This window comes from Lepidochelys olivacea (assembly GCF_965140295.1).
Source record: "Lepidochelys olivacea isolate rLepOli2 genome assembly, chromosome: 3".
Lineage (NCBI taxonomy): Eukaryota > Metazoa > Chordata > Testudines > Cheloniidae > Lepidochelys > Lepidochelys olivacea.
Genome location: NC_140413.1, coordinates 37887969 through 37904162, shown reverse-complemented (window position 1 = coordinate 37904162; position 16194 = coordinate 37887969). Strand labels below are relative to the sequence as shown.

Genomic DNA, 16194 nt, shown 5'->3' with positions numbered 1-16194 from the left:
TTGATCATTACATTGATTGCTTCAAGAAGCAAATTGGCTCTGAAATCCATAATGAACACATCACATCCACCACAATCTCTCCACCACCAAGAGGAAAGCTATACAATCTCTAAAATCCAACCACAAATAGTGACCAGATCAGCAGACAAAGCACTGTTGTAGTTCTCAACTATGATAACGACATTAACTAGGCCAACTGACAACTCTGACAGCAATGCACAGACAATCCAGGAATTTTTTGGAGAGTGTTGGGGACAACTTCCTGGTGCAAATGCTGGAGGAACCAACTAGGGGCTTTGCTACTCTTGACCTGCTGCTCACAAACAGGGAAAAATTAGTTGGGGAAGTAGAAGCGGATGGCAACCTGGGAAGCAGTGACCATGAAATGGTCAAGTTCAGGATCCTGACAAAAGGAAGAAAGGAGAGCAGCATGATATGGACCCTGGACTTCAGAAAAACAGACTTTGACTCCCTCAGGGAACTGATGGGCAAGATCCCCTGGGAGGCTAATATGAGGGGGCAAGGAGTCCAGGAGAGCTGGCTGTATTTTGAAGAAGCCTTATTGAGGGTGAAGGAACAAACCATTCTGATGGGCAGAAAGAATAGCAAAATGGCAGTCGACTTGGCTTACCAGTAAAATCTTCAGTGAGCTTAAACACAAAAAGGAAGCTTACAAGAAGTGGAAACTTGGACAGATGACTAGGGAGGAGAATAAAAATATTGCTCCAGCATCCAGGGATGTAATCAGGAAGACCAAAGCACAACTAGTTTCAGCTAGCAAGGGATGAGAAGGGTAACAAGAAGGGTTTCTACAAATATGTTAGCAACAAGAATGTCAGGGACAATGTTGGACCCTTACTGAATGGGGGAGGCAACCTACTGACAGATGATGTGGAAAAAGCTGAAGTACTCAATGCTTTTTTTGCCTCAGTCTTCACAGACAAGATCAGCTCCCAGACTGCTGTACTGGGCAGCACAGTATGGGGAGGAGGTGAGCAGCCCACAGTGGTGAAAGAACAGGTTAAGGACTATTTAGAAAAGCTGGACATGCACAAGTCCATGGGCCGAATCTAATGCATCCAAGGGTGCTGATGTGATTGCAAAGACATTGACAATTATCTTTGAAAACTCGTTGCAATTGGAGGAGGTCCCGGATGATTGGAAAAAGGCAAATATAGTGCCCATCTTTAAAAAGGGGAAGAAGGAGAATCCAGGGAACTATAGACCAGTCAGTCTCACCTCTGTCCCCAGAAAAATCATGGAGCAGGTCCTCAAGGAATCCATTTTGAAGCACTTGGAGGAGAGGACAGTGATCAGGAACAGTCAACATGGATCTACCAAGGACAAGTCATGCCTGACCAACCTGATTGCCTTCTATGATGAGATAACTGGTTCTGTGGATATGGAGAAAGTGGTGATATAGCTGGACTTCAGCAAAGCTTTTGATACGATCTTCCACAGTATTCTTGCCAGCAAGTTAAAGAAGTATGGATTGGATGAATAGACTATAAGGTGGATAGAAAGCTGGCTAGGTTATCAGGCTCAACAGGTAGTGATCAACCATTCGATGTATAGTTGGCAGCCGGTATCAAGTGGAGTGCCCCAAGAGTTGGTCCTGGGGCTGGTTTTGTTCAACATCTTCATTAATGATCTGGACGATGGGATGGATTGCACCCTCAGCAAGTTTGTGGATGACACTTAGCTGGGGGGATAGAAGGTAGATATATTGGAGGGTAGGGATAGCATCCATAGTGACCAAGACAAATTAGAGGATTGGGCCAAAAGAAATCTGATGAGGTTCAACAAGGACAAGTGCAGAGTCCTGCACTTAGGATGGGTAAGAATCCCATGCATTGTTACAGGCTGGGGACTGACTGGCTAGGTGGCAGTTCTTCATAAAAAGACCTGGGGATTACAGTGGATGAGAAGCTGGATATGATTGCCCTTGTTGCCAAGAAGGTTAATGGCATATTGGGCTGCATTAGATCTGCCAGCAGATCGAGGGAAGTGATTATACCTCTCTGTTCAGCATTGGTGAGGCCACATCTGGAGTATTCCATCCAGTTTTGGGCCCCTCACTACAGAAGGGATGTGGAAAAATTGGAGGGAGTTCAGAAGAGGGCAATGAAAATGATTAGGGGGCTGGGGCACATGACTCATGAGGAGAGGCTGAGGGAACTGGGCTTATTTAGTCTTCAGAAGAGAAGAGTGAGGGGCGATTTGATAGCAGCCTTCAACTACCTAAAGGGGGGTTCCAAAGATGATGGAGCTTGGCTGTTCTCAGTGGTAGCAGATGACAGAACAAGGAGCAATGGTCTCAAGTTGCAGTTGTGGAGGTCTAGGTTGGATATCAGGAAAAACTATTTCAGTAGGAGGGTGGTGAATCACTGGAATGGGTTACCTAGGGAGGTAGTGGAATCTCCATCCTTAGAGGTTTTTAAGGCCTGGCTTGACAAAGCCCTGTTGGGATGTTTTAATTTGGGTTGGTTCTGCTTTGAGTGGGGGGGTTGGACTGGATGACCTCCTGAGGTCTCTTCCAACCCTAGTCTTCTATTAGTCTATGACAGCACCTATTATAAATAACTCAAGAAGACCCCACACCACAATTTATCATAGTATTTAAGGATATTATCAAATCCTTCCCCAAACAACTCCAAGAGAAAGAGTAAAACTTCATTCCCCATTAACCCACCACAGGGACCTTCTACAATGTTCCCAACATATACAAGCAAGGGAACCCAGGCAGATCCATCATATCTGGCCACCGCACTCTTACTGAAGGAATATTAGGAATTATAGCCACCATCCTCAAACCACTGACCACACAAAGGACACAACCAGCTTCCTCTAGAAACTCCTTCGGAATACTATCCTTGCCACCTCCCTATACACCAACATCACTCACATATTTTAGTCACTGTGTGCCAAAAATATTTATAAGATAATTGGCAATTCTCAGATATTCACCCCAAATGCATCATCAAAATCATCCATTTCATCCTCACCCTCACCTTTGGAATAGCTTTGGATACTGGGGTTGCTCCCAATATGCATACATCTTTATGGGCCACATTGAAGAAGAATTTTGGGACAAATGCACCACAAAATCAGTGATCTATCTGATATACATCAATGATATTTTCATCCTCTGGACAGCCAAACTAAACTCCCTCTTAAATTTCCACCACAACTTCAACAACATCTACCCATTCATTAAACTCTCCCTGAAGTACTCCCACACAAGCATCAACTTCCTGGACACTACCATCAGCTTCAGCAATGGAACGCTACAGACCAGTATATACAAGAAGCGCACAGATGATCACAGCTACCTTCACAGATTCAGTGACCACCCAAAAAACATCATGAAATCTGTTATCTATAGCCAGGCACTTAGGTACCACAGAATATGCTCCAAGGAGAAAGTCCAGGATATGCACCTTAACACACTTAAAACCATCTTCACCAGACAAGGACACTCCACAGGAGAAGTAGATTGCATTATGGAATGGACCACTCTATACCTGACCTCTCAGTCCTCATATCAAAGGAAATCTACACACCTACAAATGTCGAGCCTGGGAGCTGAAATTCATAACTTTGCTAGACCCTAAAAATCATGGACTGAACAGACACCAGATTTATGGCTTATTACTACAACTATAACCCACTTCACCCTCTCTCCCCTCCCCCAGCCTTCCCTCCCTTTCCTGCTATGACTGGAGAGGTGTTAACAGGGTATTTCACCTTGAATGGTCCTTTGGAATATGTGTTATGCTAAATAATCTATTACACCTTGTATTTAGTTGTGACACTGAATACATTTTCCAGACCTGAAGGAGCTCTATGTAAGCTCGAAAGTTTGTCTCTCTCACCAACAGACATTGGTCCAATAAAAGATATTACTTCCCTATTCTAGGACCCGGCTACAACTACATTGCATACAATGAGAGTTAGGTCTGGTCTACACAACAAAGTTAGGTTGACACAAGGCAGCTTACTTCAGCCTAACTATGGAATTTAACTACACTTAAATTTAGCTTCCACTGACATAACTGTCCTGTTACACCAACTTAACTCCACCTCTATGAGTGGCACAGAGTCAAAGTTTATGTAGTTAGGTCAATGCAGTGTCAGAGTAGAAACTGTATTTCTTACATCAACTGTTAATGGCTTTCAGGAACCATCCCGCAATGCCCCACACTGATGGTGTAACAGGATCCCTGGGGTACAACCTGGACTGTGGGACTGCTGAGCATTCTAAACCCACCAGCCCGGGCTGCCTCTCACACTGTGGTGTCATTGTTCAGCTATAAGCTTCTGCACTTACACAAGGCACTGCACATACACAGCCATCCACCGGCAGGAACACACCCAACTGAGTTACATGAATGAGACCCCAACCACTTATGGGACATCATTGGACAGACTTCAGCCAGTACCCCGCAGCTCTGGCCCTACACCCTAGAATTGTACCATCTTGCACTGGTCAGAAGCCTGACCAGTATAAGCTCATTATTTAGTTCGCCACTCCCTCAGTGTGGAATGGACATGCACGTGTCTTTGTAATCTGAGCTGAGATTCCCCAAGCACTTTAACCAGAAACACACTGTTTTAGGTAAAATATAAAACAGATTTATTAACTACAGAAGGAGAGAGTTAAAGTGATTATAAGTAGAACACACAGAGATCTAAGTTGATTACCTAAGAAATTAAAAATAAATTTGTAGTCTAAATTCTAACTTTAACAGACTAAGCAAGATTTGAATCAAACAATTTCTCTCTCTAATGGATGTTACAGGCATCTTACAGTTCCTCAGTATTCAAGATGAATTCCCTTCCAACCTGGGACCAGTCTCCTGTGTTCAAAGTCTTTGTCTTCTAGATGATCTTCCAGGTGTTGAGATGGGGAGTGGGGTGGGAGAAGAGAGGCCAAGTGATTATGTCACTCTCTCTTTTTTGCACTTTCTTTCAACCGCTAGAAAAATCCTTGGTGTGACATGGGTTAGTCCAAGCACACACACACCCCCCACACACCTCCTGGCGTACATGCCTTCTCTGAGAAGTCTCTGGCATAGTGGGTCCTTCTCTTGATGAGCCATTAACTCCTGTCTGGTGATGGTTGCTCCTTTGTCCCTACTGAAAGGCTGGCTGTAGGTGTTTCCCAGCCTCACAACGTATTTCAGTAACACATATAGCAATGCTTCGTAACTTCACATACAATGATAGTACAAACAATTCAACAGGATATTAAGGTTCAACATATAAAGACTTCTTAAATGATACCTCACAAGGTGTACTTTGTATAAAACATATAATCAGAAGACTGCAGTAAATATGGGGATCCCAGCGTGCTAGTGTGAGGTACAGAATGTCACAGACAGTATAATTGATGCAAGTACTCCTGGTGAGGATGCGCACTGCCAACACAAGGAGCAAATTGTGGACACACACAAGTGATGTAATTACTGTGGCTGCTGTATGTCGACATAAGTTAGGTCAATTTAATTTTGTAGTGTAGATGTGACTTTCGTGGTGTTAAGCAATGATTCATGTTTTGTCTTCAAGATCTTAAAGGGTTTTGAAACTTTTTAAAAATAAGTAACACTTTTCTCAAATGCTTTTGGTAACTGGGTTATATTTTAAAATAGATTCTCTTACTAAAGTAGAAGTCTGACTGAATTGTATTAGTGGGTAGAAAGTTAGTTATTCTGATGTGTAACATTTCAGTAAAGTACTTTGCAGTGTCTGAAACGGATGCCTGTATCAGTTCCTGATATTATATTTTGTTGTAATGGCAGTCAACACAGGAAAGCAGAATCAAGCTTTCTGTTATATTTATTATCTGAAAAGTCCTATAGTTGGATTTTCCCAAACACCTCCCTTATCATTTTTCTTCTTAAAATCAAATGTCCTCAAGTCAAAGAATTGAGTGATAAGATCATATGAGGTAAATCTGAACAGAACAAAGTTCAGCGCGACGGGATTCAAGCTTTATCCATATGGAGCATAAAAATAAATGCTCATGTTATTGCTCTCTAAACATTAGAAAATTAACCATGTTCCCTTTTTTAGCTTTCAAGTGATCTCCAAGGGAACCTGACCCTTCAAAAATGCTGATCCTGCGGAATACTGAATAGCTTTGAATTAGCATTAGTTTCACTTTTTATGTCAGTGAGGCTCTGTGTGGTTGCAGGAGTTCTGCTGCAAGGAGTCACTTGCAGGAAAGTTATTTTGCTTTTCTGTATTGTAGTGGTTTTATTCATATTTTATAATTCTATCAATATCTCTCTGTGTGTGTATATATACACACACATACATACACAGATAGATAGATTGTGTGTGTGTGTAAGGTAGTCAGAATCCCATCAATAACCATGTCTGAGGTCGGTCTACAGACTGTCAACATTTTTCTCTTTTTTTGACAACTGCAACTTCCTGTCTCCCTGTGGATTTCATTCATATCCCCAACAAAAATTAATCAGAGGTAGTTGTAATACTGTATGCTAGTTATAGCACATCAACCACAGAAGCATACTGGAAATTACCTATGATTAATGATTATTTTACTTGGTTTCACAGGTTTATTTTATACTAGTTGGCTTACAAAATAATTTGTAAAGAGAAACATTACCTAAATCTCATAACCACAGAATAGTGGATGTTTAAAAACAGATAAAACTGTCCAGACCCCTTAAGGCTAGCTCTGTGTCTTAAAGGACATCCATCATAGAATATCAGGTTTGGAAGGGACCTCAGGAGGTCATCTAGTCCAACCCCCTGCTCAAAGCTGGACCAATCCCCAATTTTTGGCCCAGATCCCTAAATGGCCCCCTCAAGGATTGAACTCATAGCCCTGGGTTTAGCCGGCCAATGCTCAAACTACTGAGCTATCCCTCCCCCACACTAAAGTGATGTCATCAGCATATCTAATGTTGGGCTTTTAGATAATCATGCAAGCAAGTGATTCACAATCTTGCTGTAGTGGGTTCCACTCTACATAACAGAGGCATAGATATGTTCTTAACCTTAATGTAGTGTCTATGGTTCCCTAGCAACTGTGCACCACAGGTTAGGAGGTGTTCCCAGCAAATGTGCAGTTGCTAGGAAATTCTCTAGTCAGCAACACTCATATCCCTAATTTTTAAATTGGGAATGGAGTAGTGTGACCACAACAAAATACATTCTAGACATGATGTGTAGATGTTCTCAGCAATCACAATTCCAAAGATTTATTCTGTAGCCATCATTTCTATCTCAACCAAGACAGTGGATTCTTTCTTTACCTGATATAATCCTGTGCATCAAGATGTAGTGATCTAATGACCAGTGAGATTTGAGAATACTTTGTTGGCTGTAAATATGAATTTGCCTTTTAGTCTGTTCTTTAAATTGCTGCACTCGGATTAGTTCACTGTCTTACCTATACTTGAAGTAAAATAGAAAGCTGCATTTTAATATTTTTAGATTGTAAACTCTTTGGGTAAGGATTGTCATTCTATGTGCTTGTTAGTACCTAACACACTTTGGTACCTAACACACCACAACAAAATTAGTTTTCAAACAAGCTCAATATTTATGTGTATGTCAATATTAAAAAATGGAGGTTGAAAGACCATTTCCTTATGCAGTTGTCATTTGCAGGGATGTAAGATGTACAAAAATATTTTGGTCTTGCTCATAACCGATACTTTATTTTTACTTTACATTATTGGAGGTAATCTTGAAAAAGACACAGTTAAAGGTCTGGATGTTTGGTGTAGGAATCAGCTTAAATTAAGTACAACCAGCAACAGTAGTGTGGAGGGAACTTCAGAGATATGGAGTCAGAAATACTACCTGTTTCAATATTATTTTCTACCAGTATAACTATCGTACACAGTCACTGTGCCATCAGAACATTTGTTTCCCGTTTTCTAGCTGCCGTTTGCTTTGATCTCCGGATGTTTTCTTTATACTAGGAATAGCAGCTAAATTCTCAGATCACCATTGGGGACTTTTGTAAAGTAAGTAATAAAAATGGTCATTTTTCTATCAAATTACAAGTCACTGTAGGCAGACAGATTTTAATATTTGCAATTTAGTAGCAATCAATAATGGAGAGAGTGTTTAAATTGAGATGGATTTTTTTCTGAGCCCTCAATCCTATAGTAATCTTTTTTTCTTAAGTTCCTTTACTGTCTTCGCTTCCTTTTGTTTTCTTTCTCATGCCACAGTCAGTCATGCTGCTCTGGGAGGACTCTAATACTTCTACCACATTCTTTCTGTCTCAATAGCTTTTGAATGTGCTACATGGAAGGAAGAGTCAAATGCTCTCCATGCCCTCACCACAGTGAGAGGTAGGAGATGTGGTTGAAGAGACAAAATAATTTAGGAGATGTCCTTGACTTTTCTGACAGAATTTCAGTGACTCAAGTATTGTGCCTGTTTTTTTTTTAAAGCTCATAAACTCATGTTCTGTATGAAATATGTCTAAAGTTCCACTGAAGTCAATGGGACTACTCACATGCTTAGCTGGATAAAGGGCATAGGTATCAAGTGTTCTGGGGCAGGAATTGTCTTTTTGGGGTATTTGTACAAGGCCTAGCACAATGAAGCCCTGACATTTTTTCTATGGGCACTACTGTAGTACATGTAAATAATAAGAAGGATAATTCTGCACTTCAGAACACAAGTTAATTATTGTGGGGCCTTTATGTGAAGCATTACACTATTGGGTATGTATGTTATCCATTTATATTACTTTGATTAATTGATCAACATTCATGTGCTAGCAAGTTTTGAAAATATAAAGCTCTTTAAGTGTTAGAGTATCATATACTTGAGGTTTCAGAGTAACAGCTGTGTTAGTCTGTATTCGCAAAAAGAAAAGGAGTACTTGTGGCACCTTAGAGACTAACCAATTTATTAGAGCATAAGCTTTCGTGAGCTACAGCTCACTTCCTCAGATGCATATCGTGGAAACTGCAGCAGGCTTTATATATACACAGAGAATATGAAACAATACCTACTCCCACCCCACTGTCCTGCTGGTAATAGCTTATCTAAAGTGATCATCAGGTGGGCCATTTCCAGCACAAATCCAGGTTTTCTCACCCTCCACCCCCCCACACACAAATTCACTCTCCTGCTGGTGATAGCCCATCCAAAGTGACAACTCTTTACACAATGTGCCTGACAATCAAGTTGGGCTATTTCCTGCACAAATCCAGGTTTTCTCACATCCCCCCCACCCCCATACACACACAAACTCACTCTCCTGCTGGTAATAGCTCATCCAAACTGACCACTCTTCAAGTTTAAATCCAAGTTAAACCAGAACATCTGGGGGGGGGGGGTAGGAAAAAACAAGAGGAAACAGGCTACCTTGCATAATGACTTAGCCACTCCCAGTCTCTATTTAAGCCTAAATTAATAGTATCCAATTTGCAAATGAATTCCAATTCAGCAGTTTCTCGCTGGAGTCTGGATTTGAAGTTTTTTTGTTTTAAGATAGCGACCTTCATGTCTGTGATTGCGTGACCAGAGAGATTGAAGTGTTCTCCGACTGGTTTATGAATGTTATAATTCTTGACATCTGATTTGTGTCTAAAACCCCTCCAACCCATTATTAAGGATCTACAACCTATCCTAAAGGATGACCCAACACTCTCACAAATCTTGGGAGACAGGCCAGTCCTTGCCTACAGACAGCCCCGCAACCTGAAGCAAATACTCACCAACAACCACATACCACACAACAGAACCACTAACCCAGGAACTTATCCTTGCAACAAAGCCCGTTGCCAATTGTGCCCACATATCTATTCAGGGGACACCATCACAGGGCCTAATAACATCAGCCACACTATCAGAGGCTCGTTCACCTGCACATCCACCAATGTGATATATGCCATCATGTGCCAGCAATGCCCCTCTGCCATGTACATTGGTCAAACTGGACAGTCTCTACGTAAAAGAATAAATGGACACAAATCAGATGTCAAGAATTATAACATTCATAAACCAGTCGGAGAACACTTCAATCTCTCTGGTCACGCAATCACAGACATGAAGGTCGCTATCTTAAAACAAAAAAACTTCAAATCCAGACTCCAGCGAGAAACTGCTGAATTGGAATTCATTTGCAAATTGGATACTATTAATTTAGGCTTAAATAGAGACTGGGAGTGGCTAAGTCATTATGCAAGGTAGCCTGTTTCCTCTTGTTTTTTCCTACCCCCCCCCCCAGATGTTCTGGTTTAACTTGGATTTAAACTTGAAGAGTGGTCAGTTTGGATGAGCTATTACCAGCAGGAGAGTGAGTTTGTGTGTGTATGGGGGTGGGGGGGATGTGAGAAAACCTGGATTTGTGCAGGAAATAGCCCAACTTGATTGTCAGGCACATTGTGTAAAGAGTTGTCACTTTGGATGGGCTATCACCAGCAGGAGAGTGAATTTGTGTGGGGGGGGTGGAGGGTGAGAAAACCTGGATTTGTGCTGGAAATGGCCCACCTGATGATCACTTTAGATAAGCTATTACCAGCAGGACAGTGGGGTGGGAGTAGGTATTGTTTCATATTCTCTGTGTATATATAAAGCCTGCTGCAGTTTCCACGATATGCATCTGAGGAAGTGAGCTGTAGCTCACGAAAGCTTATGCTCTAATAAATTGGTTAGTCTCTAAGGTGCCACAAGTACTCCTTTTCTTTTTGTGATATACTTGAGGGTTTTCAATTTTAATCAGATATTGGCTACTTTTGGAGGCAGAATATTGGCCCTGATGGTCTGATGAGTTATGTCAAATCATATATCATAAAGCACCATCTGAGATCCCATTTGTCAATCTTTCCTTTTCTTCTAAGTCCATAAAAGTACTGCTCTGCCTTGCAGCTCTGCAGTTTTTACCCTATTCTATGGTATCAAGTATTTAGTGTGCCCTTTTAGATCTTTTGCAATATTAAAAATCTAAGTTATGCAGTCAGTTAGTGTGCAGATTACGTAGAAGTACATGAATTATATTCCTGCTTATGTTTCAACTTTTTAATTACAATTCATAACTTTATTACTAATATAATAGTCAGGTTCTCTTGAGGTTGGTTTTGTTTTGTTTAATATTTGGGTGCATTTTGTACTTTTGCACTATTTTTCATAGACCTGTCTTGACCCAAGTTTAATGGAGTAACACAATATACAAGCTTCTTCACAAATGCAGTTCTATGTGATCTACAAACCATTCTCATTCTATTCAGGGTTCCCAGGTGTCTGGTTTTTGACCAGAAAGCCCGGTTGTAAAGGGACCCGGTGGCTCTGGTCAGTGCTGCTGACCAGGCTGCCAAAAGTCCAGTTGGCGGGATTGGTAAGCTCCCTACCTGGCTCCGTGTGGCTCCTGGAAGCAGCAACAGCCAGGGGGGCTCCACGCTCTGCCCCCACCGTGAGCAGCAGTTCTGCAGCTCCCACTGGCCAGGAACCACAGCCAATGGGAGCTGCACAGGTGGTGCCTGTGGGCGGAGGCAGCATACACTGTGCAGAGCCTTTGGTCCCCCCTACGCCTAGGAGCCGAGGTACATGTTGCCGCTTCCAGGGAGCCCCTGAGGTAAACACTGCCCGGAGCCTGCTCCCCACACCTCCTCTCGCACCCCAACCCTTGACCCCTGTCCGGAGCCCCTTCCTGCACCCCCTCCTGCACATCTGCCCCAGCCCTGAGCCCGTAATGGAGAGCGAGTGACAGAGGGAGGAGGGGATGGAGTATTTGGGGGATGGGGCCTTGGAGAAGGGGTGGCACAGGGGCAGGGCAAGAGTGTCTGGTTTTGTGCAATTAGAAAGTTGGCAACGCTAGATCTATTGTTTAACTATTGTGCATTTAATCTTTTCTGTTCATTTACTGTAATAACACACACATCATACATGGCTAGATCTATCCACTGCTACCAAAAGGAGGGACCATGCTGAACCTTTCATACACTACTCCAAATGTCTCAGCACATAGTAATCTCTTAAAAAAATATTATTACACTATATATTACACAATGCCCAGAGACCCTAATCAGGAATGCAGTCTGATTGTTCTGAGATACAAAAACAGCTATAGAGACAGTCCCTGCTGTAGACACTGTCATGTCTCTGTACCAGATATGGACTGGCTACAGAGCTTGCTTATACACTCCAGATGTGTTCATTATAAAATCCTTTAATACACTAAAAGGTATAGTTGAGGTTGGTTTAAATAATTTATTTTACACAGTGCCACCTAGTGGCTGAACAGTATAATATGCGTTATCATTCCATAATTTCTAGACATCTTATAGTCTAAATGACACAAGAGCAAATTGGGTTGGAGATGAGCGTATCGCATATCACCAAATGAAAAAAGGTGGCAATTGGCAATTTTGCTAGTTATAAGTTTGCTAAATTACTCACTATAATAAACTTTAAATAAATAAGATGTAAAGGATTAGAATACATATAATGTTGCACAGCTTGTTTATCGTGCTATTTCTATACACATCATAAAGTTAAAAATAATGAACATAAGTTTTTGTCTTTGGAGGAAAGAAAGTTGAAGGAAAGGTCAATAAAGAGTTTAGTTATAATGCTGGTACAGTATCAGTGTCCTTCCTCTTCCACTAATTCATCCACCTGGACTATACTTTGAAGATGATCTCTTGTTTCAGTGTGACCTTTCTTGAGCTTGATCAGCTGCCAAGAGTCTGAAATCAATTAGGATTCTTCTGCATTAGATGCCAAGACCTGTCCCTTTCCAAGATAAATATTAAGATCCAATCATCCTCATACTGGGATCTTAAGTTATATTGCTGGCATTTTGTTTGTTTGTTTTGCTTTGCTTTGCTAATAAAGCAGAATTGAAAAAGATATACCCAATCTGTATTGGATCTCTTGTCCCCTCTGGCTTTTTCTTATGATTTCTTGTGAGTATGGCAAGCCCCTTTGCCTGAAAAACAAGTTTTAAAATGTCCTCAGAGTTTGCTAGTCCTGCTTAATGATACAAACTACTTACCCTTTCCCTCAGAGGACCAAAAGGCCAATTACTTGGTCTCACCATCACTCCTTACTTTTGTTATACTAATCTAATCAGGTAACATAAGCAATACCATGTGCATAAGGTTACCAGTTATATAGAGGCAATAATGAATTAAAGAATAGTGATTATATCAGTGAACATAGCTGCACAGAACTTTTTAAAAAGACCTTATCTCTTTCCCTTTCAGGGATCTCAGAGTGTGATCGGGACATTAGGTAGAGGTCAATAGAAAGAGACTTTTTTCCATTAAAAGTCTCACAAAGGGGGTTGTTGAGCCTCCTAAAGCTGGGAGGTATAGAGTGGGAACCAAATGAGTTTACTTAGGCTCGAGAGGGGACAAGGATTCTTCAGGCTCACTAGGTGTTTTCTCCTCTTGTAGACTTCAGAAGGTGCACAGAAAAATGGTGAAATGCCTTCCGTTTCGATTTATTCTTCCTGCTCTGACCCATTCCCTAGATACTGGGACTCCTGAGGCCTATATGATGGGAGCCCTGAAGATGCAAACCTTAGGAGATCTGCAGAAGCAAGGGAGATCAGGCAGCAATGGTGTGAGGGAGAGATAAGGGATAGCAGATGAGGGCTACTTCACTGTCTGGAACCTCAACAAAGGGAGTGAGAAATGGATTCATTATTTTCCTCAACCTCCCCCATGGGAGAGAAGTAGGGAGATTATTTTATTTTGCTTGACTCTAAACTCTGGCCAGTCCCTTTTTGCCAGGCCTTCCTGTGAATCGTAGGAGATCCTGGAAGTCAAAAGGAGACTCTAGTGTTTTTTCTGCAGTATCAGACTGTACAGGAGTGTGTGTATATGTGTGTGAGAGAGAGAGAGATCAGTGGCCCATACTCACCCTGACATAACCCCTCTGGTCTGCCATACTGATGACAGCAGCGCTAGCCCTCCTCACTCCCCCTAGCAAATTCAGAGCCCTACTAACCAACTTATGGCTCCCTTCTGCACTGGTGTATCATGGTGAAAGGACTCACCAGCTCATCTCCATTATAGTGCACCCAACCAGGGGTAAGCATAATTTGGTCTGTACAATGTACAGTGCAGACTAGTTAATGTAACTGTTGGGGATTTACCTTTGGCATTGCGGTGACTCATACTGCACAAACTTTAATATTGAATTAACACATTTTGCATATTTTTGTTTGTTTTGTTTTTTACATAAGCAGTGACTTATACGTGTATTATCTGGTGCAGATTCCAGTAGCCCTAAGTTGGCATGGCAAGGCAACACTGATATTTCTTCCTTTCTCTAGGCATCATCTGCAGTAATTCTAAGTTTGTTTACATTAAAAGGAAAACTTCACTCCTCAACTGAACAGAATAGTGCTGGAATAATATGGCAGAACTATGTTTCTCTATCCCCATCTACCTTGCAGACTCTAATAAATGTAGGCAGGTGTTACAAAGCAGATCCTGTCTTGCATCCTTCAATTCCCACTTGTCTTCGCCCTTTGCATATGCATCTCTTCCATTTTACTGCATTTTAACTACAAATTAAAATGTAAATACTCCATCTGCATCACAATTTCATCTTCTACACATACAGCGGCATTTTCAGTACTTTTGACAAGTAATACACATTTTTAAAAGCTCATATTGGAAGAGACACTTGTCAAGCTATTCAAAGTTTGACTTATATTAAAATTGCCACCGTCTGGTGGAGAATAGCCTCCACATTCTAAATATACTGCATTCAGAAATCTACCAATCTAGTTTTTGAGAAAGGTAAGACATCCCCCACAATGTGTTGATCCACTGGTGCTGAGCTTGACTGTCAACAGTGAGCAAAAGTTAGCAATTTTTATTCCCAAAGTTGTTTTAATGATGACTGGAAAATGAACAAAACAAAGGTATGTTAGCTCGAGCTCCTGGGGAAGCAGAAGGAGAAAGGGCAAAAGTTGTGGGGGAAAGGTTAATTTGAGGAAAAGATTAATTGATTCCATGAACAATTAATGAAATTAAAACATAAAGATTATAAAGTATTTAATATTGTTCCTTTATTGCAAAATCCCTCTGTGATCAAAGTAGAATTGGTGTGTTTTTCCACCCATAATGATCCTACCCCCCTCCAACATCTTCAGTGCTTTCACAGACTATCAGCTTCCCTTTTATCATATGTTGGCATATTCTCCTAAGGTCACATCCATGCAGTTCTGCAATCATCTGACAACACTGCAACCATGATGTCTTCTTGAGGGAGGTGAATTGCATTGCCTCTGCAACGTGATCAGTTTCATAATTCTCGTGAAAATATTAATTGTCTTAAATGGAACCACTGCTCATTGTATGCAGTACCTACTCCTGCATTTATCCTTTCTTTAACGTTCTACACAGATTAGGTCTTAAGGGAAAGTGTTCATTTTGCCAGTGTTTACGCAAGTCTTGTTCACTGGTACTGCATACAATGTTGCTCTAAAATGTATGAACTAATTTATCTTAAAAAGCAACTATAAACCCATTCTCAAGACTCAGGGTTGGTTTCTGCTCCCACTTATGCTGGTGTAAGCCTGAAATACCACCAATGAAGGCTTGACAGATGAGTATATGTAACTTCAGAATGAGGCCAACAAATATTCATAAGTTGACAACAAAGAGAAATGTAATAGCCCTGTTCTACTAATGTTAAAAACAGAATGAACTCCATTGAACAAAATATATGCCAGTAGCTTGCTGCTGTTATTCCTCATCATATATGTGTGTATTATTTTTAAACAGCACTGAGCAAATCATTGAAAATAGATAATTTGATATATATGCCTGCTGTGATCGTTCTTGGTGCACCAAGGACTGAGGTAAACTTGTCACTCCCTGGCTCCAGCATGAGGGATTTTTGCCTGGGCATGGCTAGGTGTCAGCTCCCCAACCCCACCAGCCTCTCAGCCATGATAGCACTCTCCTCCATCCTTGTCTTTGTTTTTCAGGTTAACAATGAGTCCCCCTGGATCGTTCTCCAGTCCCTGATACTGATTACTCACTGAAATCTCAGATCCTCTGCCCCCAATGGTGCAATGTACCTCAGGTTACTAGTTTTACCTTAAGCCACTGCTCCTCTAAGCCACACAGCAATTGTGAGCACTTCTAATAAAATGAAAGTAGGTTTATTTAAGAAAAAACAGAGCGTTAGCAAGAAATGAGAGAGAGTGGTAGAATCAAATATAAAAAC

General features: G+C 41.3%; 1 protein-coding gene across 1 annotated transcript in view; it reads left to right on the top strand.

The window, feature by feature from the left end:
• Window positions 1-16194, top strand: part of SNTG2 (syntrophin gamma 2) — a gene marked incomplete at its 3' end in the record, with an annotated part of 518636 nt that overhangs the window by 161805 nt on the left and 340637 nt on the right. The window lies entirely within an intron of this gene.